This window comes from Camellia sinensis, chromosome 11 (genome assembly GCF_055761805.1).
Source record: "Camellia sinensis isolate YWXY chromosome 11, ASM5576180v1, whole genome shotgun sequence".
Taxonomy (NCBI): domain Eukaryota; kingdom Viridiplantae; phylum Streptophyta; class Magnoliopsida; order Ericales; family Theaceae; genus Camellia; species Camellia sinensis.
The window spans coordinates 16,389,452-16,406,605 of NC_138971.1; the positions used below are offsets into that span (position 1 = coordinate 16,389,452).

The following is a 17,154-nucleotide window of genomic DNA, read 5'->3' on the forward strand; positions in this document are numbered from 1 at the left end:
GAGCGTGAACTTCCTCGCTCGAGCGGACACCATGTCTGTAGAAAATACTGGGAACACGAATTTCACGCTCGAGCAGCGGTTTCCCCGCTCGAGCAGGAATCAAAATTCTAAAAAATCCAGAACATGTTCTTGAGCTTCAATTCGACATTCAAAGGTTCTAGATGCATGCTTTTGGCTCAAACATCACATATACATGTACTAACATGGTGTAAACACCAAATCACAACATTATGAAGCTCAATTTCACAAATTAATCACATGCATGTCCCAATTTACACCAAATTCATTACCAACATAATAATTTCATGCATTCAACACTAACACCCTTGTGAATTGTACATGCATATGGAAAATTACTCTCATTCTCAACTTAGATGATGAAGAGAAGGTCAAAATAAGAGCTTTAATCAAAATCTCCCATGGATTATACATTTCGTGCTCAAACATGCAATTTCAAAACAATTCTTCACATGCATGTGCATATAGACTACCAAATCAACAAAACCAACTCAAATCATGTTAACTCTTACTCTTGATCACCCAACTAGCTTGAATACACAAAATCACAAGTTCAAACTTATGAACCAAGGGGTGATTACTCACCTAGGAGCTTTATCCTTACAATTTATGGTAAATTCTTGAGTGTGCCTTCAAGATCACCAAGCTTTGAGGCCAAAACTCCAATTTCCTTCACCCTCTCTCTCTCTAGCCGACCCTCTCCTTTTCCTTAGAGTTTATAATCAACCAAGTCAAGCTAAAGAAGAGAAATTGAGTGTGTAGTGCTCATATAAAAGCCCCTCTTGTTATATTATTTTAATATATAATAATAGAGCACTAATTCACTAATTAAATCAATTTAATCTGATCCGAATCAATTTTCAATTAAATTTCACCGTAGGCTCTAAAAATTATGCTAATCACAATGGCGTAATCAATTTTGGTTTCGGTAGTCGATAGGGCCTTCAATTTAATTCCCAAAGCAGACAATCAAACAGATATTCTTACGGTGAACAGATAGAAATTCAAAACCACATATTTTCACATAATGGCACATAAAATCATGTTAAACACATAACCATACTCATATTAAGGACCAATTAACATATTTCAAAACAGGGATATCACACCACGGTATTATTACCCCCGGGCAAGGACCACGTGCATATTGGCCATGGTATTGTTAATCCCAAACGAGGGCCACATGAACTACGGATGTCACGATACATTTTAGAAATAGGATAATCATTCATCTATATAGAAAATATCATTTCATTCAGAAAATACTTATAGTCAAATATAGCTTTACAGAGTTGTTACTTACAAATAGCTCTAGTAGCAGAACAGATTACGTGGACTAAACAGACTGATCAGACGGGCGATAACACGTGACCTACATAAACGCGTGATAGATACACATTATTCTTCTTCCTTAGCGTGTGTTTCTAACTCTTATTCTTATTATTGTACCTTAAACATGGCCTAGGAATGCCTTAAATGTAATGAGGATACAAAAATGCACTTTGAAATATTGAGCCAAAGTTTTGAAAACAAGGTAGTTCACTCGAGTACAACTTCTGTCGCTCGAGTGGTCTGCGAAGTCTATAAAAGTATGGAAGCTTTCATTTCACGCTCGAGCCAAGGCCGAAAATAAAGATTGGTCACTCGAGCCTACCATCAATCTCTGCAAAACTTTTGAGAGCTCGAATTTTAAACTCGAGCGAAGCTTTGGTCGCTCGAGCGATGCGACCAAATTCTGAAATTTTCAGATTTTCTTTCCATATTCAAAACACAATTACATTGCATGAAAACACATTCTTTTGGGCCAAAACTTGAGAAAACATGTAGAAAATTATAAAATTTGATGAATTAAAAGTCGTTTCGCAAAATCAAAGCCCAAAAGCAAGTCAATTGTTTAAAATCAAGCTTGAAACTTTGTATAATACTCATGCATGTAATAATATGAATTCATTGCTTTCAAAACATGAACTATTGAGCTAATTTGGTATGAAACTTCATGAATTCTTAAAACAAAGGCAAGTTGAACACATGTCTGTGAAAATTCTTTGAAATCAAACTCAAATTGTGATGAAATGGACATACATGAATGCATGGAATGCTCTTCCTCCTACTCTCCAAGCTCAATTCTCATGTTTAAACACTTAAACCTCTAGAATTCATTCACTAATGTCTTGAATATACAGTTTAATAGTATGATTCTTACCTAGAGTTTCCAATTCCCTTGAATTCTAGTGATTTCTTGCCCAATTTCACCAATTCCCATCAATTCTTCTAGCAATCTTTAGCAATTCTCCATTTATCTCCTTGAATTCAATCTCTTTCTTTGGTCTCTCTCTCTCTCTCCCTCTCTTTCTCTCTCTCTCAAGAAAAAGAAGATGGAATGTTGTTGAGCCACCATTAGCCTTATATAGGCTTGATTAAAGAAACTTAATTAATTCTTGATTAAGCTAAGCAATTATAATTATTTTATTCTAATCATTTGATTCTAAATCAATTTTCAATTAAACCTACCATAAAATTCTAAAAATTCTAAATAACACATAGACTTAGTCAATTTCGTGCTCGGATGCCAATAAGGCCTTCAATTCACAAATTCACGCAGAATTACCAACAGATATTCCTACAACTGACATATATAAGCATAATTAACACAAAACACATGCAATTAACTTAGAATTTCTTCTTAATTATACATTAAGCATTCTTAATCATGAATTATAGGCTAATCACAGGTCGGGATTGGTACAGTATTGTTTGCATCACATTTAAACCATCTAATTCAAAAGTGACACGTGGCAGGCAAAGGGTATTCTTTGAAATTTGATACGACATTGAAGAGTCCTACCTTCAAAGGTGCCCACGTGAGCCGCGAATGTAAGTCTTCAATTTGTAAAGATGATGACTTGAAGAAAGAGTTAACAGAGCAATTACACACGCACGAAGAGAAGGTTATAGCCCTAAAAAGCAACTAGAATAAAGGAGATCATAATGATAGATAGCAGCCTAATTGCTTCAAAAGCATTAGAAGAATGCTATAAATAGATGAAAGCAAAGATTAAAAAGGCTCCCGACCAAATCCAGACTCTACGTCTTTGTCAATTTTATTTATCTTTAAATTTCAGCATTTTACTTTTATGTACTGCACTTACACTTCATAGGAGTAGATTAGCTTTGTAACTTCAAAACTCCGTCGGTTTAAAGTTTCAAAGTTGCTCTTACTAAAAATAACATTTTGTAATTGTTTATTCAATTAATCAATTGCAATTTCTGCCCAATTTCTCCCCCACAGTCTGTTACGAATTTGAGTTAAAACATTGGTTTATTTTTTCAAAATAACACAGTAAAGTCCTCTTCATTGAGGTTAAGAAAACCTTAACACAATTGCTTGATAAAATTAATAGTTATTATCTGTAAGGACTTTTCAGATCCTTACTGGCAAGCTTAAATTACATTTCTCACCTTTGAAATGTCAAAAACAGATTAGAGTTACACGTTTCAGATTTTTTGGATTTAGGTCTAACAGAAAATGAAAGTCAATAAAAAATATTTTCTATGGTCCACAAAAAATAAATCTGTTTAGGTAGAAGATGTTTTTCATTATTAAAGAAAATATTTCCCCGGATAAAGTCATCCAAATGTTACCGCACTATTATCTCCACCATCAATCACTATCGTCGCCACTACTATCTCTTCCCCATTACCACCTCTACGTTCGCCCCACCACCATTGCCATCACCACCTTTGCCCTTTTGCTACTAATACACAATTAGTGTATTAGTTAAAAAACACAATCAAATATAGGAAAAAAAAATTCAGAAAAATTTCTAAAACAAATTTCCTAATGAAAAATATTTTTTGCTCAAAAACAAAACAAAAAAAAGGGCCGTATTGTCAAAACTCCAATTGTACTACATTAATAATGTATTTTGATCTTGAACGGTAGAGGGAAAATAAAAAGAGAAGGGAAAAGTGAGAAACAAAATTGGGGCAAATAGGAAAAAAAGAAAAAAGAAAAAAAAAAGGGTTCGAGCTTTATAACAAAATAAATCATGAGTTTTTAATTATCAATTTAAATCCTAATCTTTTGATTTTTTTCAATTTAAACCATTTACCTATTTTTGTTAAGTAAAACCGATGAAAAAAAATATTTTAGTCATTAAACTCAATGCAGATATATATAAAATGTCTAAAATACACGTTTTATTGAGTTTAATGACTAAAATATTCATTCATTCATCGATTTTACTTAATGAAAATAGACAATAATTTATATTGAAAACAAATTTAAGTTCAAGGTTTAAATTGATAAAATTAAAAGCTTAAGATTTATTTTGTTACAAAATTCAAACACTTGATTTTTTTTATTTTTTATTTTTTATAATTATCCCCAAGAATTTAATTTATACTTCATTCATTTTTGCCTTCTCTCAACCAATTTCTCCACAAATCTAAAGATTTAAACACAATCTAAAAATTGCTTAAAAATAAATTTTGAATTAATACCACCACAAACTTGTTTTCCAATAAATTTTCAATCACATTTTCGGCTCACTAACTTTTTTGTTTTTGTTTTTGTTTTTTCTTTTTGGTTTTTTTGGTTTTGTTTTTTTGTTTACTGTGTAAAGCTTTTGGAACCTTTATTTTTATGTTATTTTATTTATTTTTTCACACTACAAACGTGATAATCATAACCAAACCCTATTTCCAAAACATCTTTTTGGTGACAAAGTCAAAAGTTTTGTATTTTATTTTTCAGATTGCTTTGTATGCTTTATTCTCCTCAACATCTGCCTATCTTTTCAAAAGTTAGATCCCATTTCGGCCAGCAAGATAACATTAAGACATTGTTTGGGAAGGGTTAAAGTGATTATTTTAGCCACAAAAGATAAAATAGACTATTTTAGTCACAAAAAATAAAATATCACTTCCAACTCATAATCATTATACTATTCTCTCACCAAAAAACCCAAAAAAGTCAAAAAACTCTTTCCAAACTAAGCTTTTTAGCCCAAGTTAAAATAGCCAAAAAAAATTAAAAAGTCAAAAAGTCAACCCACTTCCCAAACCAAGCCTAAATTTGGAAATTATCTTTTCATAATGGGTTGAGTTTTTCTTTAATTGGTGATTCAATTGAACAGGTATGTTGAATTTTTTAGGCCTATTTCAGAGTAAATTTTGAATGAAAAATGCTTAGGATACTTAATTTATTACTCCTAAAAATAATATTTAATGATCTGTTTAACAAGTGTCAAATTTTGATTTGTTAAACATTCCATTATGTGGGTCTAACGTCGATATCACAACAGTAGGCATCATTTACGAGTGATAAATTAGGAAACTGTGGCATTGTTAATTTTGAAATTAGGAAACTGTAGCATTGTTAATTTTGAATAATTCAAAGTAAAGTACGTCAAGAAAAATTTTCATACAAAAAATTATATTGATTGGACATCTGTAGTCAGATAATCGAATTACATTTTTCTTAAAAAAATAGATAATCTACTTTGAAAAATCTAAAATCTCTGAGATATTGATTTGTGTTTATATTTCAATTTTAAATAGTGAATTCAAAAAATCAATAACAAATCGATACAAAGATTTAACGTCAAAAAAAAAATAAAAAATTACAGACCAAAATCACAAAACAATCCATTAAGAAGACAAAAAGGAATTACACATATGTACCCTCAATTAACTAACGAATCCACACCCGAATTGAACCGACCCCAATGTACCTCTTCCAACAAAAAGCAAACAACGCACTTTATAGTAAATAGGATTGCGAAGGCCATTCGAGTGCACACTTCACTGCTTGAGCAGTGTTAGTTAAGGCGGTGCAAAGCATATAAGCCAATTACTTGAGCGCACATTTCACTGATCGAGCAGTGAAACATATTTCTCAAAAGTTCAATTTGTAAGCAGATATACTAGATGCTCCTATTTACTGCTCAAGTGCACAAATTACCGCTCGAGTGCCCTCTCAACCCCCGCCATGAGACGTTGCCCCCTAGATCCCTGCGAGCTGACCGGTAGCTCGATCCCCATATATAGTCAGGGAAATGGCAAACTTAAAAGGCTCAATACCACAAACCCCTCTACATAAGTACAATTCGAGTTGAATTTGCATAAACACTCACATCTTTACTGAAACAAAATAGCAAATAAAATTACAATTAAAAGAAGTTTTGTCAAACAGAATTGCTAATTGCAAAAACCTAACGTATTCTTAAAACTACATTCCCTATCCAATTTTACACAACAAATGTAATCAGAACACATAATTACTGATATCCAATCAATTTAATTAAATTATATAAATTATATTTTTAATAAATTTGATAAAAGTAACAATTTAAATCATTAAAATGAGTCCCAAAATAAATCTCTCCAAGTAAATCACCTTGAAGAGAAGCAAACCTCCTTTCATAATGATAGTTTTTCTCCTTTGAAAGTATGATACACATGGCCTTCATTGTATGGTTTATCTTTTACTGCTTCTGTTTTTTTATTTTTCATATTTCCAAAAAATGAAAACACTTCGAAGTTTGAAAACATTGTAATGTACTGGACTCACATCTAGCTGGACTGAAAGATACAATTTGAAACATTCTTCTTCTAATGCTTTTTCAGTAGATTATTTATGAACAAAACTTATATATGATTAATTTAATTTTTTACATAAATAATTTATATGATGGATACATAAAAATAAAATAAAATAACCAATTCAAGTCACGGAGATGAGCCAAGAATGGGCCTATAACCTCCAAAAACTGGATCTTCCAATTCAATTGCTAGACTGCAGGGAAGCGCCTTCATTTCTGTTTTTAGTTTTGGAATATTTAGACACGTGGTATTTGTTGTTCATCTTGTTGTTCATCTCGTGTGAATTTGATTTTATAGTTTCAATTATATTAATTTTGGGACCAATTATATTGGCCATCTTTACGTTTTGCCGCTTGTTTAGATAATTTTAGATGTTGCATCTATTAAGTCCAATTGATAACGTCATTAGGGCTTCTGACAAAAAAATTTCACTGAATTGGTTGAGGTTAAGTTATTGAATTGATCAAATTTACAATTTTGTTCCTAAAAATATAACACATTCTGTTCATGTATACATTTGTCATAAAAATATTAACAATTAGAATCAATTAGACCAATTTGAGATAAAGTCAAAAATTCAAGATAAAAATTGATTCAATTAAAATTTTAAGAATCAAAATGACACAAATACCAAAATACAAAGACTGACAATGTAATTTATCCCTAATTTTGTTTTTAAAATTTTGAAATGTGTAAATTTGGATGAGTTAACTATTAATGGTTAATAGAATTTTTAATTGAAAATGATCATGTGTGCCTCTATTATATGCCCATTTGGGAACTTTGGTTAAAAGTTACGTTTTGCAGCTAGTCCAAAAAGTTAGATTGGCTTTTTTAACATAAAAGTCATTTGAGAAGGTTCAAAAAAAAAGTTATATGTGAAATTACAATTATTCCCTCCATGTTGTTTATGATTATATATGGGTGAAAATGAAAATTTCCTAAATTAGGTTGGAGTAGTTTGATCATTTTATTATGATGTGACATCATAAACAAATATTAACAAAAAAAGACAAAAGTAACTTTTTACCAACTTTTCAAATCACATTCTAAAAAAACCAAAAAACTTCGTTAAAAACTAAAAATCAATTTTTAACCATCTTTCTAAAACACTCTTATATGCATATAAAATAGGTTGACGAAGAATAGCGATGTGCAATGAGTTGCCAAAACAAAAAGAAGATTGTGGCTGAGAATTAATGGATTATTTTACCCTGTAAAAATGGTCACACAAGGCGCAAGTGGCCATTCTTTATTAATAATCTTAACAATCGCCATCAATTGGATTAAATTATTTTAAATTAAAAATTATAATATAAAATTCAATATAATTAAAATTATACAGACTAAATTGATAAGAATTTCTTTAGCTTAGCTTGAAATGCAGTCTAATTAAGATGAATTTCTTTTTCTTTTTGGAGAGATGGTCTTGATATGCAGACTATTAGATTTGATAATAAGTGTCATGTTGAGATATACTTTTTAAGTTATGATGCAATTTTTACCAGACCTCCTATGTTGTAATTTTTCTTCATTATTAAAAAAATTCTTCTTCTGTACTCATTAAAAAAAATAAAAAATAAAATAAAATAAAAACAAACAAACAAACAAACAAACATTCATATATCTTTATTTTTTAAGTTAAGAATGACATGACAATTATAAATATATATATATATATATATTAATTTTAGATTCCAATCACTGTGCTTAGTTACCAGTTTTCCAAAACACTTTTCAGAAAATTTTACTTTCTTATTTTCAGTATTTTTTTATTTTTACTGAATTTTTTTAATATTTTAAATAATTTTTTTACTTTTTAAACAAACCTAACATAAATACACCTAAAAAGTAAAAAAATTGTTATAACTTTATAAAATGAAATTGACAGGATCATAATCTATTTTTTCACATGTTATCCAAAAGGTTGTATGAAAAAAGTTTTATTGTATCACACTGATATAAAGACATTCTAATGACGAGAAGTTCTTATTTAGGATAGTGGTGCTAAAAATACAGAAAAATTCTAAAAAATGAGACAACGATATAAAATAAAAGATGAGTCTTCTATTTATCTCATATCTGTGTATCATTCTATAAAATTCTTCTATACACGCAGGCACGGGCAGGCTTTCTCTATTTAGTGACAAGAATAAAAGCACATGCAAACTTGATGTTTAGGGACTAGTTGGCAAAAACCAGAATTAAGGCCCTCTTGCTTGCAAGTATCATTGCAGACCCTATCCCCTGGGCAAAATGCTTTATACACCTTGCTCACTTTCCTGCATGTGCTACTCATCTCTGCTACCACATCAAAACTTTGTTATTTACCAAAATTACTGTAAGATAATAATATATAAAGTTTACAGACATGAAATTTATATAGAAACCATGCATAAAATGATGTAATTTAATATACCCCTTTCACTTTAAAGCTTTAAAGCAAAAGTATTAACAATAATTCCGTTTGTTTTTCCGTAAAATATTTTTATTAAGATATATTTCTTGTATTTTTAGATGTTTGGCAATAGGAAAATATTTTTCTAGTAGAACACTTTGCTTCAATTGCCTTAAAATAACTTCCCTAACAAAACTCAGCAAGTTATTTTTAAGGATGACAAAATTTAATGTCAAATATTTTACAGCAAAACAAATGAAATCGATATGTCAATTTCTTTTATAAAATTATAAAAAAATTATGTACTTATAGTCTGCTTAATGGGCCTAACAAATTGATTAATTTAAAAAATTAAAACAGACCCCGAGATATGCCCACATCCATGCAAACTGGACCTTTCAGTCCAAAAAATGAAAACAAACTTGATTTATTGACATTAGTTTGACTTTATCTCCACCTATCAACACATTTAATATTCTTGATAAAATATCATATATGTCAACCACAAAAATATTTAGACAACTAATATGCACGCATAAATCATTTTTCTACAAACAAAAGGGTGATTTTTTTTTTTGTTTTTCCTGACCAATAATATTAAAAGTTTAATAAGAGAGCTAACCTGAAGGCTGGAAAAGCATCGTCACAAGGAGAACAGCTAAAAACATACGCATTAAGAGCTTCATCCTCACTGTGAGAGAGAGATTGCAATTTACAGAGCCAAAATAAAGAGATGGGCTATGGCTAATTAGCAGAGAGGTGTCTATGTAAAGTTTATTCTCAAAGGATGTGTTTCGTAGAATGATAATTATCTAGAAAAAAGGTGAAATCCATGTCGGTAAAAGGGTTAAGATGCAAATTCTACTAAATTATGATAAATGTAAGGTCAAGTTTGGCTACAAAGAAAAAAGTGTACTTATTTCATCTTTTCATCTTTTTTGGGTCACATCAATCAACATCTCCTCTCTACTTTTTCTACACATAATATAAAAAAAGTCAAAAAGTGCACTTATTTAATCTTTCCAAACTAGGCCTAAGATGTTGCTAACAAGTGTCTCAGGCATATTTGTTAAGTGTAAAAAATGCACATACCGTATTTAAAAGTGTTGAAAAAAATCTAAAAAGGGAGGCTTTCCTCCGGTCCTCACCTGGATTAGAGAGACATTATTCGACTTATGGGATAATGAAGAGATTTCATTTCGATAATGTAAATTATTATTTTTTTAAATATTTCATGTATATTATTTAGAAAAATCAAAAAAATAAAAAGAAAAAGAAAGAAAAAAAAGTAGATTCGATAATTGTAATATTTTTATTTTATCACATTTATCTTGAAAAAAAAATCTATTTTCAAAAACACACTTGTCATTTATTTTTTAGGCAAATGACATTTGACCCTTTATATTTGGCAACTTTCTCACTTTGGTTCTAAAAGTTTATTTTTTCTTACTTTAGCCTTTAATATTTCAAGTTTTTCAAAGTTTACTAATAAAGTTAACTTATATTTAAAATTAAATAGAAAATTCATAGTAGTTGTTACATAACATAAAAAATATATTATTATATTAAGATTTAAGTTTATGTTAGAAATGTGAGTTATATATAATAAAATATTTTTATGTCACCTGACTATATCATTTTTATGTCTAATTTTTAACAAAAATTAGCTTTAAGAGTAAATTAGGAAAATTTTGAAACATGAAGGGTTAAAGTGAGAAAAAAATAAACTTTAAAAGTCAAAATAAGAAAGTGGCCAAACATAAAAGGGACAAAGTGTAATTTAGCCTTATTTTTTTAATGACAAATGCGATCAAACGAAAATGTTACGATTATCAGATTGATCTAATTTTTTATGTTGATGATATACACAAAGAGCCTTAAAAAAGGCACAATTCCAAATATCAAAACATGACCTGTGATGAGTCTCATGGACCCAAACAATGCCATCTAGACTAGAGAGAAACTTCTTCTAACATAGAATTTATTGTTTACTTCAGAGTCTTGAATGTTAATCATAAATACCATTTTAACCTTGTATTTTGTTAACAAGTGAGAACACTTGTTAAGAATGCATTAAATGAGATTAATTACTTTCACTATTATAGGATGTAGCAAAGGTTATTAATGTATAATGAGAGTGTGAATATAAAGAGAATCATTGCCGGTGAGGAGAATATCATCCCCATAAATGAAAAGAATGGTGATGGAGATGGGAGTCTTTTTGACAAATAAGGAGTCACAATGGCTAGAAAGAAGACCTTGAGTAAGAAAGAAATGAGAAAATGTAGAGAATCAAGCCCTATGGGCTTATTTTAAACCATAAAAAGTTTTTTGAAGTTTACACACAAGAGATGGTTAAGTGGCATGAACAAATCCTTGAGGTTGATGCATATACACCTCCTCCTCAAGAATTCCATGTAAGAAAGCATTTGATATGTCGAGTTGCTTGATTGGCCAATCAAAATGCAAGGCAAGACACAGAAGAATTCGAATGGTGGGCTGTTTGGCCACAGGACTAAAAGTCTCAAAATAGTCCACTTTTTCTGTCTGCAGACATCCTTTGGCAACTAGTCTGGCCTTGTGTCTTGCTATGGAGCCATCTGAGTTCTTTTTTAGGCGAAAAACCCATTTACACCCAATTGTCTGTTTGCTAAGGGGTAATGAAATAAGAGATCATGTTCCCTGTCTTTGAATAGCTTCATACTCATCAACCATTACAGCCTGCCAAGTAAGGGAAAAGGCTGCCTCCTGATAAGTTTGAGGTTCAAAAGTATCAGTTGAGGCAATAAGACAAATATGAATAGAAGGAAGAGAAGAAGGAAGCTTAGAGTTGGACCTGGTGACCATAGGATGAACATTAGAAGACGAAGAATAAGGAAGATCAATAAAAATAAAAAAAATAGGAATCTGAGAAGAAGGGCCAGTAGAAGCGTGTGAAATAATAGGTAAAGGAGATGGATGTAAGGAAGAAGGAGAGGTTGAAGAATGACTGACTACAGTAGGTGGCACTATAGCAGTAGAATGATCTGAAGGTGCAGGTGAATCTAAGGGAACTGAAGAAGAAGGTAAATCTGATCTAGGAAAAGGAAATGTTTCAAAAGAAGAAGTAAAAGACCAAACGGAATCAAGTAAGTAAGGAATAGATGAAGAGAATGAAGATGATGAGGTTGAGAACTGAAATGGAAAGGAAAATTCATCAAAGACCACATGTTTGGAGGTATCAACTTTTCCTGTTTTAGGATCTAGACATTTGTATCCTTTAATGGAGGATTGATAGCCTATGAAAACACAAGGAACTGACTTTGGTTAAAGTTTATGAGTGGTATAAAGGTAAAGCCAAGGATAACATTTACAACCAAAAGTTCTTAAGAATTGATAATCAAGCTTTTGCTTAAACAAAACCTCATATGGTGTAAGGTTATTAAGCTTGAGTGTAGTAAGCCTATTGATGAGAAAAACTATTGTAGCAAGAGCATCAAACCAGTAAAGCAAAGGAAGAGATGCGTGATGCATAAGAGTAATTGTGGTGTCAATAAGATGCCTATGCTTTTGTTCAACTACACCATTTTGAGCAGGTGTATGAGGACAACTTAATTGATGCTTAATCCCTTTTTGTTTAAGAAAAGTTTGAAGTTGACTACTCAGATATTCACCTCCATTGTCATTTCTTAAAATCTGAAATTTTGTAGTAAATTGAGTTTCAACAAAAGCCTTGAATTCAAGAAATTTTGTAAACACCTTGTTGGAACAATCTTCTATGTAAATAAAATAAATTGAAATAAAGCCAAACAAATAAATAAATAGCGTACCGAATTTATTTATCGAACTGAAAAAATTCAAAGACCAAGTCGAGTGTGTGACACTCTGTCCTTAAGACAGATTCGCCCCACTACGGTGCTTACGGTTGAGTGGCGTCTATCTCCCAGGATACAATGATCTTAACCAATTTGTAGTAGCACTCCAAAACAAATTGTTCGGCGAACCAAACCTGTGTTCTAACTCTCTAAATATTTATTCTAAAATTAATATGGAGAATAATGCACCAAAGATGATAATTGGACAGCAAAAGGAATTATACAGACTGTTTTTTTTTTTTTTTTTTTTGGATCATCCGGACTGCTGGAAATTGGCTGAATTTATAGCCAAATAATTGACCCGAACAGGTACCAAAATTAGGTGAAAAGGTGCACATAAACTTTGAACAGGTGCACCCACTATTCAAACAGATAACTGTTTGAATAGTTGATTTGTTCGTTGCAAGAACAAATTTCCAAATAATTTGAAAAAGGATCTGTTGGAATAGTTTTAAAACTGTTGGAAATTTGTTATTAAACTATTTGAATAATTTAATCAATAAAGCTAAAGGTGGAAAGTTTAAAACCTGTTTGGAATAAATATATTAAACTATTTGAATAGTTTAATCAATTTTAGGAAACCACTTTAGGAAACCAAAAATAAATTTATATTTAAATTAAATTCCCACAATAATTTTTATTGAAAAAATTCAAATGAACTTTGTCTAAAAAAAAATTAATGTTAGACCCGAAAACGAAGTCAACTTCCCATTCATTCATAAATGGTTTTGACGTTCCGTCTTCACCGTGTGACTTGCCATGAGGCAAGGAACACTCCACCTCTACGGACCCACTCGAAAAGATGTTTGGGGCCCACTCAATTTTGGGCTCAAAGTCGGCCCAAAATAAGCCATATAAAACACCATTTTTCCAACAATCCCCAACATAAATGAAATTTGACGGAGAAAAAATGCAACAACATGATCTAATTTCAGAGAGTACAAAAATTGGAAATATTCTGCAAAGGATAGGTTGCTTTTGGCTTTGAACCTTCCCTTGTGAGACACTATCGGATTTACTAGCTAACCAGTGAACATGATGTCTTGAACTGTTCAGCCGTTTGTGTAAATCAAGACAATAGAACTCACACAGAATATCCCTAGACACAATTTAGTTCTCACTATTGTGTTCATTTTTGCCCTGAACAACCTGGTCTTTCATGAGTGCTCTAGAGATTTGTAGCCCTTCACAATTCTCATAGAACCGGCCCAGTTCACACTCACATAGGTGATTCTTATGAAAAGTATCCTGCCATACTCCACTAGGTTTACCTAGATATAAGATTCATTAAAATTTTACTTAACCTCAAACGCTGCAGATATCACTATTTCATCAAAGAAATGAGTAGGAGTTAGACTTCCCAGTGATCCTTCTGAGTCATTCACAACTCGGTTGTCCCATTGAACCTAGATTTTGGGATCTCCAGTCAACTAGGTTGGGTTTCCATTGTGGTAACTCTTATTTAATAGGTTTTAGTCCCATTCCTCTCGATATATTCTCAACTAGCTCTCTTGCTAACTCTTTGGTTAGTGGATCCGCTATGTTGTCTTTAGACTTCACATAATCAATGGAAATAATTCCATTAGAGAGTAGTTGTCTTATGGTATTATGTCGACGACGAATATGTCGAGACTTACCGTTATATATATGACTATGTGCTCTACCTATAGCTGATTGACTATCGCAATGTATGCATATAGCAGGCACCGGTTTTGGCTATATTGGAATATCTTCAAAAAAATGGCGAAGTCATTCTGTCTCTTCTCCAGCTTTGTCTAAAGCTATGAATTCTGATTCCATAGTAGACCTAGCAATACAAATCTGTTTGAAAGATTTCCAAGATATAGCCGCCCCACCAAGAGTAAAGATATACCCACTGGTGGACTTCGAGTCTCTAGTATCTGATATCCAATTTGCATCACAGTATCCTTCAAGTACTGCTGGATATCTTGTATAATTCAGCCCAATGTTACGAGTGAATCAGAGATATGTTAAAACCCTTATAATTGTTTTCCAGTGTTCTACTCCCGGATTACTCGTATATCTACTTAATTTACTTACTGCATAAGCTATATCTGGGCGAGTGTAGTTCATCAAGTACATTAAGCTTCCAATAATTTGGGCATACTCTACTTGAGAAATACTTTCCTGTATATTCTTAGAAAGATACAAATTTACATCTACAGGTGTTCTAGCAAGATGATCATTATCTTTGCTGAATTTGTCAAGTATTTTTGCAATGTAATAAGATTGTGACAAAGCATAACCTTCTGATATTTTGGCAATTTTCATACCAAGAATTACATCAGCAATGTCCATGTCCTTCATGTCAAAATGTTTATTCAAGATTTTCTTGGTGGTTTTAATCATATCATTATTAGTACCTATGATGAGCATATCATCTACATAAAGACACACAATGACATAATCTTTGTCTGTGTTTTTAATATAAACACATTTGTCACACTCATTAATTTTAAATCCATTTGACATCATTGCCTTGTCAAATTTCTCATGCCATTGCTTTGGCGCTTGTTTTAAACCATATAATGATTTAACCAATTTACACACTTTCTTTTCTTTTCCTGGAACAGAAAAACCTTCTGGTTATTCCATGTAAATTTCTTCATTTAACTCACCATTTAAGAAAGCGGTTTTTACATCCATTTGATGAATTTCTAAATTGTATAAAGATGCAATGGCAATTAACATTCTAATGGATGTTATTCTAGTAACCGGTGAGTATGTGTCAAAATAATCAAGACCTTCTTTTTGTCTAAATCCTTTGACCACAAGTCTTGCCATGTATTTGTCAATTGATCCATCCGCTTTCAATTTTCTTTTGAAAATCCACTTGTACCCAAGAGGTTTACAACCTGGTGGCAAATCCACCAATTCTTAAGTGTGATTTTGCAAGATGGATTCAACTTCACTGTTGACAGCTTCTTTCCATAAAGGAGCTTTAAGACTGGACATAGCCTCTTTAAAAGTTAAAGGCTCATTTTCTAACAAAAATGTTAGAAAATCTGGACCAAAAGATTTTGAGGTTCTAGCACGTTTACTACGCCTAGGTTCCTTTTCCTCATTTTGATCTAACTCTTGTTCTTGATCATGTTCTTGATCCTGACTAGTAATAGCATCATGAGATCTTTTATTTTTACTAGTCTCTTGTCCAGTCTTTATTGGAAATACATGTTCAAAGAAAGATGCATTCCGAGATTCAATAATAGTATTTACATGCATTTCAGAATGTTCTGATTTATGAATCAAAAACTGATATGCACTACTATTCTTGGCATAACCAATGAAAATGCAATCAATGGTCTTAGGACCTATTTTAGTCTTTTTAGGACTAGGAATAGCCACTTTAGCCAAACACTCACACACTTTTAAGTATTTGTAGGATGGTACTCTTTCATGCCATATTTCATAAAGTGTTTGATTCACTTTCTTTCGGGGTACTTTATTTAAAATATAATTAGCAGAAAGTATTGCTTCCCCCCACAAGTTCTGAGGTAATCCAAAGCTTATTAACATGGTATTCATCATTTCTTTTAAAGTCCTATTTTTCCTTTCAGCAATTCCATTTTGCTAAGGTGAGTAAGGAGCGGTGGTTTGATGAATTATTCCATGTTCTTTACAAAATTCACCAAAAGATGATTCATATTTACCACCTCTATCACTTCTAAGTTTCTTGATTTTCTTACCAAGTTGATTTTCAACTTCATTCTTATATTGAATGAAAGTTTCCAAAGCTTCATCCTTGGTTCGAATTAAATAAACATAACTATATCTAGTATAGTCATCTATAAAAGTGATAAAATACTTTTTCCCATCTCTACTTTGAATTGATTTAAAATCACAAATGTTACTATGAATTAGTTCAAGTGGTTTCGTACTTCTTTCAATTGAATGAAATGGAGTTTTAGATAATTTTGCCTCAACGCAAATTTCACATTTATAATTTGAATCAATGTCGAATTTAGGTAAACATTCCATATTAATTAATCTACGTAAAGATCCATAATTAACATGTCCTAGTCTACCATACCATAAATTTGAAGACTCAAGCGAGTAAGAAGAAGATGTATTATTATTAATAATTGAGGATACAACGGTCATTACATTTAACTTGAAAAGGCCATCAAACATGTAAACTTTTCCTACATACATCCCATTCTTAGTAAGTACAAATTTATTACTCTCAAATACTAGCCTAAACCTATTCTTACTCAACAAAGATCCGGAAACAAGATTCTTGCAAATGTTCGGTACATA

The 17,154-nt window shown here is 31.4% G+C and overlaps 2 long non-coding RNA genes across 2 annotated transcripts; one reads left to right on the forward strand and one right to left on the reverse strand.

Moving 5' to 3' along the window:
- Positions 1-8,539: 8,539 nt before the first annotated feature.
- On the reverse strand, positions 8,540-9,785 carry LOC114277417 (uncharacterized). Its single transcript, XR_003634583.2, has 2 exons — positions 9,645-9,785; positions 8,540-8,925 (listed from the first exon to the last, which is right to left on the reverse strand). It is a non-coding gene; the product is annotated as an uncharacterized LOC114277417 (long non-coding RNA).
- On the forward strand, positions 9,769-10,185 carry LOC145801865 (uncharacterized). Its single transcript, XR_014343594.1, has 2 exons — positions 9,769-9,907; positions 10,061-10,185. It is a non-coding gene; the product is annotated as an uncharacterized LOC145801865 (long non-coding RNA).
- The last annotated feature ends 6,969 nt before the right edge of the window (positions 10,186-17,154 follow it).